Source organism: Abramis brama, assembly GCF_963993115.1.
Source record: "Abramis brama genome assembly, chromosome: 1".
Classification (NCBI taxonomy): domain Eukaryota; kingdom Metazoa; phylum Chordata; class Actinopteri; order Cypriniformes; family Leuciscidae; genus Abramis; species Abramis brama.
In genome coordinates, this window is record NC_139963.1 from 31,492,530 (window position 1) to 31,510,453 (window position 17,924).

At 36.3% G+C, this 17,924-nt stretch overlaps 1 long non-coding RNA gene across 1 annotated transcript; it reads left to right on the forward strand.

The window, feature by feature from the left end:
• Positions 1 to 2,903: 2,903 nt before the first annotated feature.
• LOC311092788 lies at positions 2,904 to 17,474 on the forward strand. The gene is made up of 3 exons (XR_014608299.1): positions 2,904 to 3,577; positions 15,911 to 16,113; positions 16,800 to 17,474. It is a non-coding gene; the product is annotated as an uncharacterized lncRNA (long non-coding RNA).
• Positions 17,475 to 17,924: the final 450 nt, after the last annotated feature.

Consider the following 17,924-nt stretch of genomic DNA (forward strand, 5'->3'; position numbering starts at 1 on the left):
TTTTTATATATAACTCCAATTGTATTCGTCTGAAAGAAGAATGTCATATACTTCTAGGATGACTTCAGGGTGAGTAAATCATGGACTAATTTTTATTTTTGGGTGAACTATCCCTTTAAGTCACCTGTCGTTTCATGTAATATCAAAGATATGAGATCAAAGCATCAAAAACTAGTCTCCAATTGCTAGATGTATGGTGAAACAAATTGAATCACTTCAGAAAACTGGTTAAAACATGTGACATAAACAATAAATTAGGCTACTTTTATCTTTCATTTACTATGACTATTGGTGTTCCCCATTATTGATCCCCATTCTCTTCTTTTCCATTGTAGGGACAAACAGACATTTCATTTCCATTAAAATATCGTCTTTTGCATCATCGGAGTTTAAATCTGCATAAGGGTGAGTAAATGAGAAAATTATAATTTTTACATAAACCATTCATATTCTGAATATGTTAGGCCTATTGCCTCTGTAGAATATAAGCAACAAGTAGCACATTAAGTTTTAAACTTTTTATTTGCAGATACAAATACTGTCAGTCAACTTAAATTGTTTTCTTTACCAATAGATGTCTGCTATACCTGCTGACCTTGAGAAAATGCTTGCCTGTGTCTCCTTGTTTGATCCTTCTTGGTAAGTAGCCCATGTCATATTAGACATGTCTGCATTTTGTTTCTCTAAAACAAAGCTCACACTCCAGACTGACACATAACTTTCGTTTATCAGGATAAGATCCACATTTATGTGCCTCATGCTAGAATCTAGTGACTATAAATGTACTCTGTATGACCTCTGCAGTTAATTCCAAGTCTTCAGTGAATTATCCAGTAGTTTTTGGTTAATTTATTTTAGATAATCAAAAATATACACTGCTAATCATTTTAATTGAAAATTTTCTCCTCTTATTTTTCAGATACTTTATTGGAATAAATCCGGAGGACCAAAGCTGCACTGAGAAAAGAGGTGTGTAATATAACTAGGAAAACTGTGCAGAAAAAGACTTTAACCATCAGTCCAAAAGTATAAAATGCTGATATATATTTTATAAACTATTTGTTTTGATATAAAATAATTGGCTAGTGTTCACTGAAGCCTGACTTAAGAGTATATTTGTATTTTATGAACAGGTAATGTATGTATGTATGTAATTATGTATGCCTGTTTTAAGGTATATGGTAAAAGTCTATCTAATGTTGTATGAGAATAAATCTAAAAGTTTATCTAGTGTTGTGTTGTTCTCTTTTGTAATCCACATAACAGAAAATGCAGGGTATAATATGTATTTAAAATTGAGATGGGGTTGTGAGTAGTAACACAACTACACAACTACTATGATAAGCGTATCGTGATGGCAAAGGCTCTAAATGTAATGGTGCGTTCAAGCCATGTCGGAAAGATCGTGTTTACAAGTTGAACACACATGACCTCCATCACAATGTCGTTTATATGAGTGGAAAGCTTGGGATTTTCTTTAAGCCCTGATGTTTATGAATTGAGAGCGTGTCAGTGAGGAACATGGTGGAATATTACTTAAAGGTATTAGCTTTAATAAAAGCATGTTTTAAGGTCATATTTTGTTTGAGCCATTTGTTTGCAAGCAATTTTCAGTGTGTTTTTTATTTTAGAATGCAAATTTTAAATAGTCAGATTCTAGTAGTGTTACAATGTAAAGATCACATTTTAGAGTACTTTAATACACTTTATAGTAATAGGCCTACACAGTTTGTGTATGTGCAGCCGAACACCTGACAGTATTAAACTGTGCAGCCTATATTTTCTACAGCACAGTACTGTAATATTTTTTACAGTAATAAACTGTTGCTTCAGATTACAGCATTCTACAGGTAAATCTAGCTGCCTGTAGTTTACTGTTAATTAACGGGAACATTTTTACAGTAATTAACTGTTGATTCAGATAACAGCAGGTCCACTGTAAAATTACAGCATTCTACAGGTGAATCTAGCTGCCTGTAGTTTACTGTAAATTAACGGGGACATCTATAAATAATTGAACTGTGATGCCAGTTGGTGTACATGGTCAAGTAATAAAAACATTCAAAAATGAATTTAAAATTCAAAAATGAAAAAATAAAAATAATACCTTTTTAATTTTCTTGTAGATTCTCTGTGTGAAGCCTTAAGGTGAAACATGATGATGAAAAAGAGAAACACATTATGGATAAAGTGATCATTAATTTACAGATGTTTCTGACATTTTTGTTGTGAACTGAAATACTGTGCCCCACCCCAGGTATACACAGAGTGACAGTCCATAACAAAAACAGACCTCTCACAAGAAAGCTTTTCATCAGATCCTGGTGTTTAAGTTCCAGTCTATATTGTGAGTCTGCTTGCAGAGTGTGGTTTAAACAAAGTAAATATTATTTTTGATTCTAAATATATAAAATAACAAGGTTATTGTTGGAAACCAAATGGAAGTGAGAGCATAATGTTATTTTAACAATTGGATTCACTATAGTGATAATTAATTTACAGATGCTTCTGATATTTTTGTATTTGACTGAAATACTGTGCCTCCGTCATACACCTCTCACAAGAGAGCTATTCAGTCAGATCCTGGTATCAGAAAATAAACATTTATCTTTAAGATTAGCGATCATTAAATTTTCATATGCCAATGCCACTATTTATTAATATACCAGAAAGAGCTAGTTTGAGTGTTTATATAAAATGTGGGTATAACTTAAAAATTTAAACTTGAGATTTTTAAAATAATAATCTAAAATGATGCTGTAAGATTTGCGGTCCCAATATGCCTAATTTCAATGACCCAGTGCTGAGGGAGAAAGTTATCTCATCTCACTTTATTGGCAATCATGTGGAAAATGGCGGATGGTCGATCGGGTGTGGTCGCTGCTCTGTTACTCTACACGCTAATCTTAAAGTTTGTCCACCCAGCAAATGTCTCATTTAAACGGTCACATAATAACATAGATTTAAAAAACAACAACGATAATTATGAACATCGGATCTTTTATAAACAAACAAACATAATAAATTGCTTCTCTGGATATGGAGAGTATGCGTTCAGTATCACCTTCTTAACTACACGTCGGTTTTACCGAAGAAAATTGGAAGGAACAGTGCGCAAACAACTACACAATAATGCTGTGATAATAGCCATCTGTTTACTTTTGTCCGGGGACATTCTGATTCACCAGTGCCCTGGTCCAACCATTGCAACAGATGAGGGAAGCATTGTTGACAATTTCATTAGCAACTCTACCACTACTCAGGTATGTAGCTCATTCAGAGACTACCCATGTTTTGAAACTAACCGCAACCTTACACTGTGTGCCGTGTGCCCTACCCGAGCTCCATGGAGGATCCGATGATGGCCCAGCTGAGCATTGAGACCGATTTGGCTCGGTCGGCGGGCGTTGCTCATGGTGATCATCTGGAGCAAAACACATGGAGGGGAGGGTTGTCGTCGCCATCGGAGCACCTGATTACCCCGGAGGCTTTATCGGACGAGTGGCGGGTACGATCCGCTGGCGTGTTGGTGTCGACTGACGGTCAACCATCGATGGATTCGCGGACGGTAGAGCCGGTGAGGATTTACTCTGTGTCGAAGACGGCACTTTCTCAGGTCGCGGTCGGAGGCAGTGACTATTTGCACTCAAGTTCAAGTGATATGGAGTTGAACGATAAACTTGATGAACATGATAATAAGAAGAAGCGTGTAGTGGTCAACAGAGCAATACAAAAGAATCGGAAATTTAAATTTTTTCAAACGGTAAATAACTCTAGAATTATTTGGGATCTAAATGTAAAACCGAAGGGTATATTAGGTGGACACCTAAATATACGAAGTTTAAAATCAAAAAGTGATCAGATTAATCATATACTATTAGAATCTAATTTAGACTACCTCTGTTTATCTGAAACCTGGCTTCATGACAATTCTCCATCAGCTGCTCTAAATATCCCGGGTTATGATTTCTATAGGAAGGATCGAATCGAAAGGAAAGGAGGTGGCGTAATGATTTATGTGAGAGACACTATTCGTTGTAATGAGATTATATGGCAAAATCCGATTGATTTAGAATGTATAGGTTTAAATATGATTCTATCACCTCAGATGTCTTTTACACTTATAGTTATTTACCGAGCACCTGCTTTAAATAACAGTTTTTATGATGAACTTAAGAACGTCTTATGTCAATGTGATTTTAAGAAGGAAGTTATTGTTATGGGTGATTTTAATTTAAATTGGGAAGACACATCTATAAGGAAGAAGCTCAAACAAGTCGTTGATGGTTTTAATTTAGTCCAACTGATCAAAGGTTCAACACGAATAACAAACAGCACTAGCACTCAGATTGACCTGATATTTAGTAACAGACCGGAGAGAATTATAAAGTCATATAATATGATCACAGGGTTGTCAGACCATAATATGGTGCTTATTTCTAGAAAATTAACAAGCAAACGATTTACTACACATGCCAGTAATAAGGAATTGTTCGGTATTCCAAAAAATAAGCAAAACGAGTTTAAATCAGCAATTGACAATATGAATTGGGAAGATTTGGTATCATCTAATATAGATTTAGAAATCTAGTCAGATCTTTACAGAAAAGCTACAATCTACAATTAGTGATTTTTCAATCAAGACGAAATACAAGTACAAGAAACAGTCCCTCCCCTGGGTTAACGACAATATTAAAAAATTAATGAAGGAACGGGATAATGCTTTAAAATTAGCGATAAGATCAAAGATGGTCCATGATAGAAATAAATTTGTAATGTTAAGAAATAAGGTAGTAAGAGCATTAAGGAAAGCAAAGGCAGATTTTTTTATCATAATTATTGAAAACGCTCATGGTAACTCAAAAATAATATGGAGACAGATAAAAAAATTGACTAGTCAAAAGAATATTAAAACAAGTCTAACTGAATTAAAGATTAATGATACAGTTCTACAGAGCCCGATTGATGTGGCACAGGCCCTTAATCACTATTTTGTTGAGTCAGTGGATAAAATAGCCCAAAGTTTTATTGTACAACAACCCTATATACAAACAATTAATGAAAGTGACACAGCATTAGTATTAAGACCAGTAACTAAGTTAGAGGTTGAAAGAGTGGTCATGTCTCTGAGGACCTCAAGGGCTAAGGATATTTATGGTATGGACACACTCTTATTGAAACAAATTATTTCCTCAATAGTCAACCCTCTAACACATATCATTAATAGTTCATTAGATCAAGGGATATTCCCTAGTTCGTGGAAACCAGCGGTTGTGGCTCCTATATTTAAGGGAGGCGACACTCGCTTACCTTGTAATTATAGGCCCATCAGTGTCCTACCTACAATATCAAAAGTTTTTGAAAAACTAGTGGCCAAACAAATTATTGATCATCTTAATAATAGTTCTTTCCAATTACATCCGATGCAGTTTGGTTTTAGGGCAAATCACTCAACAGAAACTGCAATATGTTACTTTACAGAAAAGGTAAAAGCATTAATGGATAAAGGTGGAGTGGTAGGGGCTGTATTTCTTGATTTACAGAAAGCATTTGATACTCTAAACCATAATAACCTTTTGCATAAACTGTATGATTATAATTTTTCTATACATTTTGTAAATTTAATCAAATCTTACCTTTCTTCCCGTTCTCAATTAGTAAAAATTGATCATTTTAAATCGAATTTATTAGACCTATCAACTGGTGTTCCACAAGGGTCCATACTGGGCCCAATTCTTTTTAGCTTGTATATTAATGATTTACCTAAGGAGTGTGAACAATGTAATATTCTAATGTATGCTGACGATACAGTCATTTTTACACATGGTAAAAATGCAGAAGAGGTTGCAAAAAAGTTGACAGACGTTATGGTAAAAGTTACATCCTGGCTAAATCAGAGTTTTCTGAGGTTAAATGTGTCAAAAACAGTCTGTATGTTCTTCTCTAAAGGACATAGGCCTGATACAAAGCAGGACATTTTAATTTCAGGAGAAAGATTACAGGTCGTTTCAGAATGTAAATATCTAGGGGTACATCTGGACTCCTGTCTTGGTTTTAAAACTCACATAAAAAAAGTTTGCAAAAAGATTAAATTTAACTTGGTTAACTTTAGGTTTATTAGAAATTGTTTATCAAATGAGGCAGCAAAGATATATTTCCACTCTATGATTCTTTCTCATGTCACATATTGTTTGACAAGTTGGTCAAATACACATTCTATAGTCCTAAAACCATTAGAATCACTATACAAACAAGCACTTAAAATTTTAGATAAAAAACAATTCAGCTTTCATCATTGTCACATTTTAAATAAGTATAACTTGTTTAACTGGGAAATTCTAATCAACTTTAAAAATGTTTGTTTAGTTTATAAGATCATGCATGGTTTGGCTCCTCCTCCTTTGGCTGATTTTATTAAATTTAAATCTATTGAAAACAGAATTACAAGAGGAGCAATTAGAGCGGATTGTATAATTCCACGTAGGAAAACATCGTTTGGCCAAGCTGTTTTCTCATACAGAGCTTCACATCAGTGGAATACTGTACCTCACTCAATTAGAGAGTGCTCAACATTTAACTCTTTTAAGCTTAATCTTAAGAAATGGCTTCTTCATAACCAACAATGTGAACATTAATGCTGCTCCTCTATTATTATTATTAATCTTATTATTAATTTTATTATAGACCTAATCAGTCATATTTAACTCATAACAATTTTTTTTCTATTGTGTGTATATTGTCTTTTTGTATAATGTTCTTAATTGTATTTTATAGAGGTGTTTACAAGTTCTAGATTTATGATTGTTGTAGTGTATTGTTGTAATGTTTAACCTTTTTTCTTTTTTCTAGTTTAGAGCCTAATAACACCTGGCAAAGGGACTACCAATGAAAACTAGCCTTCGGGCTAATTTGGGTACATTTACATTTATGAATGTTAATTAATGTACATTGTCCCTTTTCTAAATAAATAAAATAAATAAATAAAAAATAAATTGGCACTTTTGTCTGAATATATATAGTAAGAATATGAGGTGAGTTACACAGAGTTAACCAATAAGAGTACATACCTTCCATCATATAGGAATACATTGAATAACAAGTCCATATGGTCAGTTTCTGGCTACCACAAGCACATCTGCAGCCAAGAGGACCCTATACTGTGTTAGAATAGGGAGAATAGGAGACCATTCCCCATCCTAACTGTCCACATAATGAGGAACAGATGTTGCCAGTACCTTATGAGAACAAAGAAATCCTTCTGTCATATTCTACCGTCCTAGAATTCTTTCAGACGCCATAAAAAAATTATACACTAATTTGTTGAGGACTGTTTTAAGAGGTGATTGTTAATTGTAAGGGGTTTATGAAATGAAATGTTTCACTGTGGCCACTCCATGCACAGTGATGCATGCCACCTCAAATTCTCCTCATGCAACAGGCTTTACAACAACCTCTTGATGGACTCAGCACATTTTAAATAAAGCTATAAGCATTTAAAATTTTTAAAGGCATATTTGAGATGTGCAATGCCATTATTATGCCATTAATTTATTTAAACTAGAAATGTAGCCAGTAGACTACGTAGACTACTACAGTAAGCTGTGGACCATTACAGATGAAAAGGTTAACCTTTTTACGGTTAACCAATTTTTGTGTCTTGCGGTTTGTCATAACTTTTATCACTGTGGCCGCTGTATTGCACAATGGTCCAAACCATGTCAAATAGCCTACTTATGTTTATTCATGGGCCGCTTAAGATTTTTAACATCCTTTCAAATTGAAATGTCAATATAAGCACAGTAAAATATATAGTAGACTGTACCAGACAAAGAATAAACAACATATAATTAGGCCTACTGAATTCTATTTAACCAATGACCTGAAAACACATAGAAGCCTAAATTCTATAGGAGGCAAACTAATGCTTCCTAAAAGCCAGACTGCTAATAAAGCTATTAGCATGAGTCATGAAAACATTTTAAATCCTTTTAAATTGTGTAAAACTAAAAAGTAAAAACACTTTAATTCGTCTTGCTCAGTGAATGTTTCGATAGCTTTCGTTTGATGTAACGTATAGGTTTCCTCTCTGTTTCGTGGACAAGAAAGGCTCATCAATGCGTGTCTAGAGGGGGGGCACGGGGTGGCACCGGCCCCCCCTGGAATATGATTGGTCCCCCCTGGTGCCCCCCCTCCAATCTCATTGGGCTAGATTTACCCACACTTGCGGTCTTGGCCACTCGAGAGTGCAGTCAGGCGACAGGAAGGAAGTGCGCAAGACTGTCATATAGCCTATCATCCATTCAAGTCAAGTCAAGTCAAGTTTATTTATATAGCGCTTTTCACAATACAGATTGTATCAAAGCAGCTTCACAGTATTAAATTAAAACAATACATCAATGTTTGTTTCTAGTGGAAAACATCCACGTTTGGTAATGCTGATCAATAGTATTGTTGATTGATTAATTAAATTAAATATCGCCAAATATCCCCAACTGAGCAAGCCAAAGGCAACAGTGGCAAGGAACCGAAAAACTCCATCAGGTGACCTAATTGAGAAAAAAAAAAAACCTTGGGAGAACCCAGGCTGAGTCGGGGGCCAGTTCTCCTCTGGCGTTTATGAACTAGAGGTCGGATTTAACTGTAAGATTAAAAGTATTATATGAATGCCTGGCTGAAGAGATGCGTCTTTAATCTAGTTTTAAACTGGGAGAGCGAGTCTGAGCAACGAACAGTATCAGGAAGACTATTCCAGAGTTTTGGAGCTAAATGTGAAAATGCTCTCCCTCCTTTGGTGGACCTAGATATCCTAGGTATGACCAAAAGCCTCGAATTTAGTGATCTTAAAGAGCGCGATGGATTATAGGGTGATAGAAGATCCGTTAAATAGACTGGAGCTAAGCCGTTTAGGGCTTTATAAGTCAGTAGCAATACCTTGTAATTAATACGGAACTTTATAGGCAACAAATGTAGTGATGATAAAATTGGTGTTATATGATCATATTTTCTTGATCTAGTTAGAACTCTAGCGGCGGCATTTTGGACTAACTGTAGCTTGTTTATTGAGGATGCAGGACAACCGGCTAATAAAGCATTACAGTAATCTAGTCTCGAGGTCATGAATGCATGAACTAACTTTTCTGCATCAGAAACTGATAGCATGTTACGTAGCTTAGCAATGTTTCTAAGGTGGAAAAAGGCTGTTCTTGTAAAATATGAAATATGATTTTCAAAAGACAGGATGCAGTCTAATATAACACCCAGGTCTTTTACTGTAGAGGATAAAGTAACAGGACATCCTACTATGTTAAAGTTGTATTGTGAGAGGTTTTGTGGGTGGTTTTTTGAACCGATGATTAGTACCTCTGTCTTGTCTGGATTTAATAAAAGAAAATTGCGCATCATCCAATCTTTTATATCTTTAACACACTCTGTCAATTTGGATAATTTAGCGTTTTCATCTGGCCGTGATGAAATATAGATTTGAGTGTCATCAGCATAACAATGGAAACTAATTCCATGTTTCCTTATAATATTTCCAAGTGGCAGCATATATATTGAGAATAACAGAGGGCCTAACACAGATCCCTGCGGCACTCTATAGTTTACTGGAGTAATGATCGATTTTTCTCCATTTAAATAGACAAAATGGTAGCGGTCAGATAAGTATGATCTGAACCAGCTTAATGCTTGTCCTTGAACACCAGTATAATTTTGTAGTCGATCTAAGAGTATTGAGTGATCTATAGTATCGAACGCAGCACTAAGATCAAGTAAAACTAATATTGAGATACAGCCTTGGTCAGAAGCTAAAAGTAAATCATTTGTGATTTTAACTTTTCATAGATGTCATTTTCTTGCAAGAAAGAGCCCAGTTGGGCAGACACAACTTTTTCTAGTATTTTAGACATAAAAGGTAGATTTGAAATGGGTCTATAATTTGCTAGTTTATGTGGGTCTAATTGTGGTTTCTTAATGAGAGGTTTTATAACTGCCAGTTTAAATGTTCTTGGAACATGACCTAAAGATAAAGATGAGTTAATAATATTGAGGAGAGGCTCTTCCACTACAGGTAACACTTCTTTCAGTAGTTTAGTTGGTATAGGATCTAATAAACATGTTCTTGTTTTAGATGAAGTGATACGTTTATTTAACTCTTTTTGTTCTATAGTTGTAAAGCACTGTAATTGTTCTTGCAGGGTGATAATTGAAGCTGAATTATAAGGCGCGATTGAGGATTGAACGTTTACAATTGTGGTTCTGATGTTTTCTATTTTCTCAGTGAAGAACTTCATGAAATCATTACTACTAAACTGTAACGGAATATTTTGTTCAGGTGACATCTGTTTATTTGTTAGTCTAGCCACGGTGTTAAATAAAAACCTAGGATTGTTTTGGTTGTTTTCTATTAGTTTACGGAGGTGCTCAGCCCTGGCCGCTTTAAGGGCCTTTTTATAACGTGACATACTGTCTTTCCATGCGATTCTAAAGACCTCTAAATTAGTTTGTTTCCATTTACGCTCTAAATTACGGGTTTCTCTCTTTAGAACATGCGTAGTATTGTTGTACCATGGTGCTTTACTTTTCTCTCTGACCTTTTTTAATCTAATGGGTACAACAATATCCAATTTTCCAGAGAGAATGGTGCTCATAGTGCTAGTTAATTCCTCTAGTTCATCTGTTTGTTTGGGTTCACTGAGCAGCTGAGACAGATCAGATAAGCAGTTTTAAAAATTATCTATGGTGGATGGATTGTTCTGCCTAATCGATAACGCGGCGCAGCATGATATATTACAGGAGAACGTAATATGCAAGTTACCATGTAATGGTCAGTGACATCGTCACTTTGTGGATATCTATATCGGTTGGATCGGTTCCATGTGATATAATTAAATCGAGTGTATGATTAAAACGATGAGTTGGTCCGGTAACGTTTTCCTTGACCCCAAAGGAGTTTAATAAATCTGTAAACGCAGCCCCTAACGCATAATTTGGATTATCTACGTGTATGTTAAAATCTCCAACAATTAATGCTTTATCGATATTGACTAATAGGTCTGAGAGAAAATCTGCAAACTCTTTTAGGAAATCAGCGTAAGGCCCAGGCGGTCTATATACAGTAGCCAGGGCTAGAGATAATAGGGATGTTTTTCCAACATCTAAGAGCGTAACATTTAGTACAAGTACTTCAAACGAAATAAACTTATAGCCCGTTTTCTGAGTAACATTGAGAATATCTCTATAGATTGTTGCAACACCGCCGCCACAACCAATCAGACGGGGCTCATGCTTATAGGAGTATCCTGCTGGGGTAGACTCATTTAGACCGAAATAATCATTTGGTTTAAGCCAGGTTTCAGTAAGGCAAAGCACATCGAAGCTATTATCCGTGACTATTTCATTTACAATAACTGCCTTAGGTGTGAGTGATCTAATGTTTAGAAGACCTAGCTTTAGAAATTGTTTTTGGTTACTAATAGCAACATTTTCTGGTTTAATAACAATTAGATTTTTTCTAGATCCTGCAGTAGATTTATTATTTGATCTCACTAAACGAGGAATAGACACAGTTTCTATGCAATGTTCAACACTAGTATTTATATCAGTTAAATTGGTGCAGCAGAGACTATGATTTGGACTTTTGGTTACTAGTCAAAAGGTATTTAACATTTTGGAGATGTTATCCGACAGAAGATCCGCTCCGAATCTGCTTGGGTGTAAGCCATCAGCACGGAAAAGCCTAGGACGCTCCCAAAACAGATTCCAATTATTTACAAAGAGCAGTTTCTGCTCATTGCACCATGACATTAACCATTCATTTAGCGCTAATAATCTACTAAACTTTTCATGTCCTAGTCGGTACGTGGGAAGCGGTCCTGACACTATGATCGTTGTTTCAGGCGATGTGCTGCGTACCGTATCGATCAGATTCCTGAAGTCTTTCTTCAGAACCTCCGTCTGGCGCAGCCTGATGTCGTTCACTTCCGCGTGCAGGACCACAGTTCCGACGTGCTCGTCACTGTTCAGAATCTCGGGAACGCGAGCAGCGATTTCAGAAACACGAGCACCAGGAAAGCAGTGACTATGCGCCTTACTTTTACTTAATGTAGCATGTACGTGCCGAACGATGGAATCGCCGATGATCACAGCATCGCGTTCTGTTTCACAAAGAGGGGAGAAGCTGTTTTGTGTGGATATCTCGAAAACCGGGAGCGTCGGAGAGAGTCTTCTTGGTCTAGACCTGACTCGTGTCTTCCGCTGCGGAACCATCCAGGCTTCGTGGTGGCGTGTTGGAGCCGGAGTGAACGAGACCATGGCTGATCGCGACCTCTGCGCTCGGGACCGATGTTGAGAAACGCACGGATTAGACGAGGTCGGAGTCAGCGGGTTAGTGACGTTAATAACTGATTTGTGTGCATCGGCGCGTGATGTTTCAAGAGCTAAACGCCGGTCTATCAGCTCGGCTTGTCTCACTAAAAGGTCGTGGATCTGTTTCTCAACAGCTTCCAGCTCAGACTGCAGTGCGTGCAGTTCAAATGTGTCTTCAACTGCACCAAAAGGTAGACTACTTACATCTGATATATTCGCCATTCTAACGGATGGACAGTAACGTTAAGTTAGCAACGACGCTACCAGTGATGCTTTCAATATTAATACTAATTTATGGCTGAAGTCTTGGATATAATCCGTCTTTTTAGTGGTACGGGTGTAGAGTAGACGCACGATAGGCGAAAAAATGTTTGTTTGTAAGTGAGTGTGGAGAAGAAGCGTTCAGCCGTGATCCCCAGGAGTAACCTTTAAGAGTATCCGGCGTTGGATCACTAAGGCTACGTTCACACTGCAGGTTGAAACGACCCAATTCCGATTTGTTTGCCCCTATGCGACCTGTATCGGATCTTTTCATGACAGTCTGAACGCCACAGATCCGATCTTTTCAAATGCGACCCAGGCCACTTGGGTATGTGGTCCAAATCCGATACGTATCCGATCTTTTGAAATGCGACTTCAGTCTGAACGGCCAGGTCGCATGTATCCGACCCGCACGTCATTGATACGCGACAAACGTCATAATTCTGCGTTGAAGTAGTCGTCGGTTTGAAAACGGACTGCATATTCGTCGAGCTGAGGTAAATCTGCCGAACGGGTCGACCTCGACGAGCCCGTTAATTAAAAAAATAAATAAAAACCCACGGCCACCATCATTATATAGGCCCTATCCAATGTGAATAAGAGTAGACTAACGTTATGTTAACTTATTTGTGCTGATATAAGATAGGTCAGCGGCTGCTGTCTGGCTCTTGTGTAACGGTCGCTGCGCGCGCTCGTGTGTTGTGTGTGTGTGTGTGTGTGAGAGTGAATCACAGTTAGTTGAAGTTTAGCTACTTCCGCAAACAACAAGTGACGTCGTTGACCGTTGAGTACTCTTCTGCGCATGCGGGTCACTTCTGGGTCATTTCACGTTCACACAGGAGATCACAAAAGGTCGCATTTAATTGGAATCTAATAGGCTTGAGACGCGTCTGCTCAACAGTCCGCGTTGTAACTATGAGGTTTGAGCAGCAGTGCTTCTCAGTGAGGAAAGGTAGAAAATGTTCGTTGTAAGTGAGTTTAAAGAGAAAATCAAGAATTATAAATCAAATCGATGGAGCTCCAAAGACAACAACGCGTTCAGAAAAGTCCTACTGGAAAGTTCGTATTTACGAAGTGGAAAGTCGTGTTTACGGCGGCAGGCACGTTTAAAGTCGATCACCTTGTTTGGAGTAAGACTGCGGTGTACTTTCTCTTAATTAATTACACAAAAATACAGCAAGGTTCACTTCAAGAAAATTAAGATCAAAGAAAATGTGCATTAGGCGTGTTTTGCTTTTTATTATTATTATTTTTTATTAATGTATGAAGACACTGCTGTAAGCTTTATCTTTACATATTATTTTGGTATAGTGCTATAATATTTTATGCAGGCTTTAAGTAGCCTGGTATTCCGCTGTTGTGGCGAATTTCGACCCCCGCCAAATTATTGGCGACTTGCAAGCGACCCCAATAATGTGAGCCACAGTATATGACAGATTATTTTAGCATGATGTATTTCCCGTTGATAAATACAGTGCAGATAGTTCCGTCTCTTTGGATAAAAGGGCAGTGGAAATAAAAATCAATAATAGGCTTAGGAATAGGATGTCTATCACTGTATACATATACAAGCTCCTCAGTATTATCAACAGCTATCGCGTTTCTCAGTAGCTAATTACCCTCCTCCATCCCCATCTCCTCTTCCCCTTGAATCAGAATAAATTCTCGAATTATGTAGTACTTTAAAATCTTGAATTAATGATATCTGCAATACATTCATGTTTGTTCTGTTTACCCTAAGGGGGGTTATTGCTGCTCTCCCTGCTCTTATCCATGCTAGGCTGCATGAATGCACAGGGAATTCTCCCCCAGAACAGAACCATACCGCCAATCCTAACTGTATGCTAATTGTCAATCATGCATAATTTCTTTTCTTTTTTTTTTTCAAAAGTAACAAACATTGTTATACAAATAATAAGAAAGCATGGGAGTCACGCTCATGGCCTCTTCTTGGGAGAAGCTAAACAGATCCAAAGTGTTATATGGCATTACACATATTTTTATGAGTATTATGATTGCTGATAGTGTACATTTGTAGTTTTGAGACAGTCTTAGCATGGCAAGTTCTGCAAATGTCCAAACATTTTTCAGAATTAAAGTCAAGAACACTGAGGTGGATGAACAATGAACAATGCATCTTCATTAGTGTATTTGTATGGCTGATAATGTTATAAAAAACAATAGAGAACACACCTGAAGATAGTATTATAAATGCATTACTAGAATAAACTGCAGTGCTTCATTATGCAGTGAATATTAAACTGTGTTCATTGTTTTGAGAACAATTACTTTCATTTGAAGAAATGTGTCAAATCAATTGAGAAAAATAGTAACATATCAAATATGTTTTTCTCACTGTTCCCGGTTAACGTAAATATTACCACTTGATGGCGCTAAGGCCTTTACAAAAACAAGCAGGTTTGTGCTCCTCATCCAAATGCATGAAACTTGTGCATAATTTCGAAAATGCACAAGTTTGAAACGTGCTCTTTTAAATATTTCAGTAATATATTGTAACAAGTATTTGTGTGTTTATTTTTTATTTTAAATGTAATTTTAAAAGTAACATTGAAAACATATTTCAATAAATCAAGTGCAAAATCATATTTCCCTGGCCTCTTTGTTCTTGATCTGGATGCTCTTTTTTAATTTCTCATGGTTTTTTTTAAGGCTTAAATTAACTTTGGGCCCTAATTATGAACTTATCTAGTATTTTTTATTTTTTTTAAGTAGTCTACTTTTTATATTTTCACACAATATACAGTTAACATGTTTCAAAAATGCTTCCATTTTCTTCTCACACAAGCTTACACAATACCAAAATCATGGATCTTTCTTGTCAAACACAGCATGCCAGAAATGAAGACATAATGTTCCAAACCTTAAATATAGTATAAAGCCTCTACTTCTGCAACAGCAGCAATATTTTAAAAAATGTTGAAACAGCTGATAAACATTTTAAAGAAACAGATCACTATCAGTCTGTTGACTGGAGACATAGCTGGAGACATAGTCAGGTGTTGAATTATTCCATTACATGGACACACAGTAATAACGGGACTCTTAGAATTCGTTTTGTTCAATGTGGATTGAGAGAGGGAAAAAAAAAACAATTTATTTAGTTATTTTTACAATCCCTTGGACACATTTCTCAAACCTTTCACATGAGCAAAACATCAGTCTATGTGAGCTAAACGGGGGATCATTTGTCATTGCTTCGGCACAAAATGTAGGTATTCAATGACTACACCTTTCAAATTACATCATTTCTTTTCTCTCTTAGACACAGACATCACCAAAACTCTACAGGCCAATTATAAGTGAATTATAAACACCAGAGACTGAGAGTGTCAAAGAAAACATAGTGTACTGCTACCCATTTATAGCGGGTATTAACTCATCGGACCAGAAAAATAAAATCAGAAGACTGCACGGTATACGTAAAAGGAGGTAGTGGTGATACTGAGTAACAGGCAGAGACAGAAGGTAAGTTGAACCAATAACACTTTACTTTTAGTTCAGTGATTTTCTTTATTGTTATTTAGTAGCCTACGCTGTGTTGTTATTTTCATTTACGATATTTTATCCGAACTCGCACCGTGTACGCCCGCCCTAACGCGACACGATCAGTAAGCAAGGAGGCGGGGCTAACAACCCAGCGCTCTGATTTGTTGTTACTTACTTCTGAACTCCAATCAAATATATTTATATAGATGTATTTTTATGTAGAGTTTCACATATATTAATAATCATATTCAAGCAGCATACAAATAAATAATATTTGTAAATCTTATTTAACCAGGGTTACACATTGTATTTTCTTAGGTCATTGTTTTATGAGTGACAAAGTTTCTTTGTTTGTTGTCAACCTTTGTTAATGTTCTGGAAGAATGAGTTGATCTGAGACCTGAATGAATTGTTTCGTCAGCTTTAGTGCATTTTGAATGTGATATTAACTGCTGTGCCAAGCTGGTTATGAGACCTGTGTTAAGGATTTTGAAAAAGTGTATTGAAAACTGTGTCCTAGCGATTGTAAAAAACTGTAATATCTGGACAAGTGAGAGGAATATTGAGGGAGGACAGGAGTAGTTCAGGACAAGGGAGGAGAAGAGGAAGGGGAGAGGAGTAAGAATGTGTGATATTCTGCATATTTATGTTTTTTTTTTCTCAAGACACGCAGAACCAAAAAGCACATATGTTGGATCTTCTGTTACGGTGTGTGAAAGAGCACAAACTACCAAGGGCATCGACATCCCCATCCCTGCAAGGCAATTTCAACTGAAGTTCTGCGTATAGGGGACCCATTTGACCAGTGGCGGCCCTGAGCAATTATGTTACTTGCTATTTTTTCCTACTGTGCATTCTATAGAGTAATGACTCGTTCACTTTTAGAAAGTATATTGCCAACAAAATGCATACATTCAACACTCAACCAAGAATGGTTGAAAGTATAAGGAAAGTGAATTATAAAAAACAATGGATTACATATTGCCTGTATGCTGAGAGAACTGAAACATGACAAGTAATGCAGTTTTTGTAATGCCATCAACTGATAATTTGATATTCAGTGCTATTATTAACTATCCCAGGTGGATATAAAGATGGTGTTTTAACATAATTATTAGACACTGAATCAGGTTTGCCTTGTTTTTATAGAGTTAGTGTATGCAGAAAAAGTTTTTTTTCATTTTGTAACAAAATGTTGTTTTGGACAGAAAATTAACTATTTGACTATTTGTGTGATGCAGGTGTTGCTGTGTTAAGAATTTAGAAAAAAGGTCTAAACACTTTGCAATTGTAAAAAAAACTAAGCAATGTAAGTAAAATAAACCATGGCATAAGATTGATAAAATATATATTTAATGTTTAATTGTTGCAGGCTTTAATTGTTGCAAGAATTGTTAGTCATAAACATGAACGTTTCACTTCAGCAGGTGTGAGGGGAAAAAGAGGAAGAAAGACAGACCCTGAATACATAGACGCTCTCGAATAGATCTAATTCTGACATTCTAAAATTCATTAGAGAGAACTTAGTCATAGTAAACACGTGCCCACCACGTTTGCATAAAAGCAAAGCAAAATTACTTGGAGATGAAAATATTTTTCAGCAAATGTTTCAAGCGGCATACTTTTGGATGGACCACAAAATGTAATTCAAGTAAATCTTAAGTATTAGTTGTAATGTAGACTACACATAAATCCATAATTGGATGTTGTTACAATTAAATACATTTATACATTTTACAGCTTTGCAAATTGTTTTGAATTGTTTAGCTCATCAAGCTTAAGATATTGCA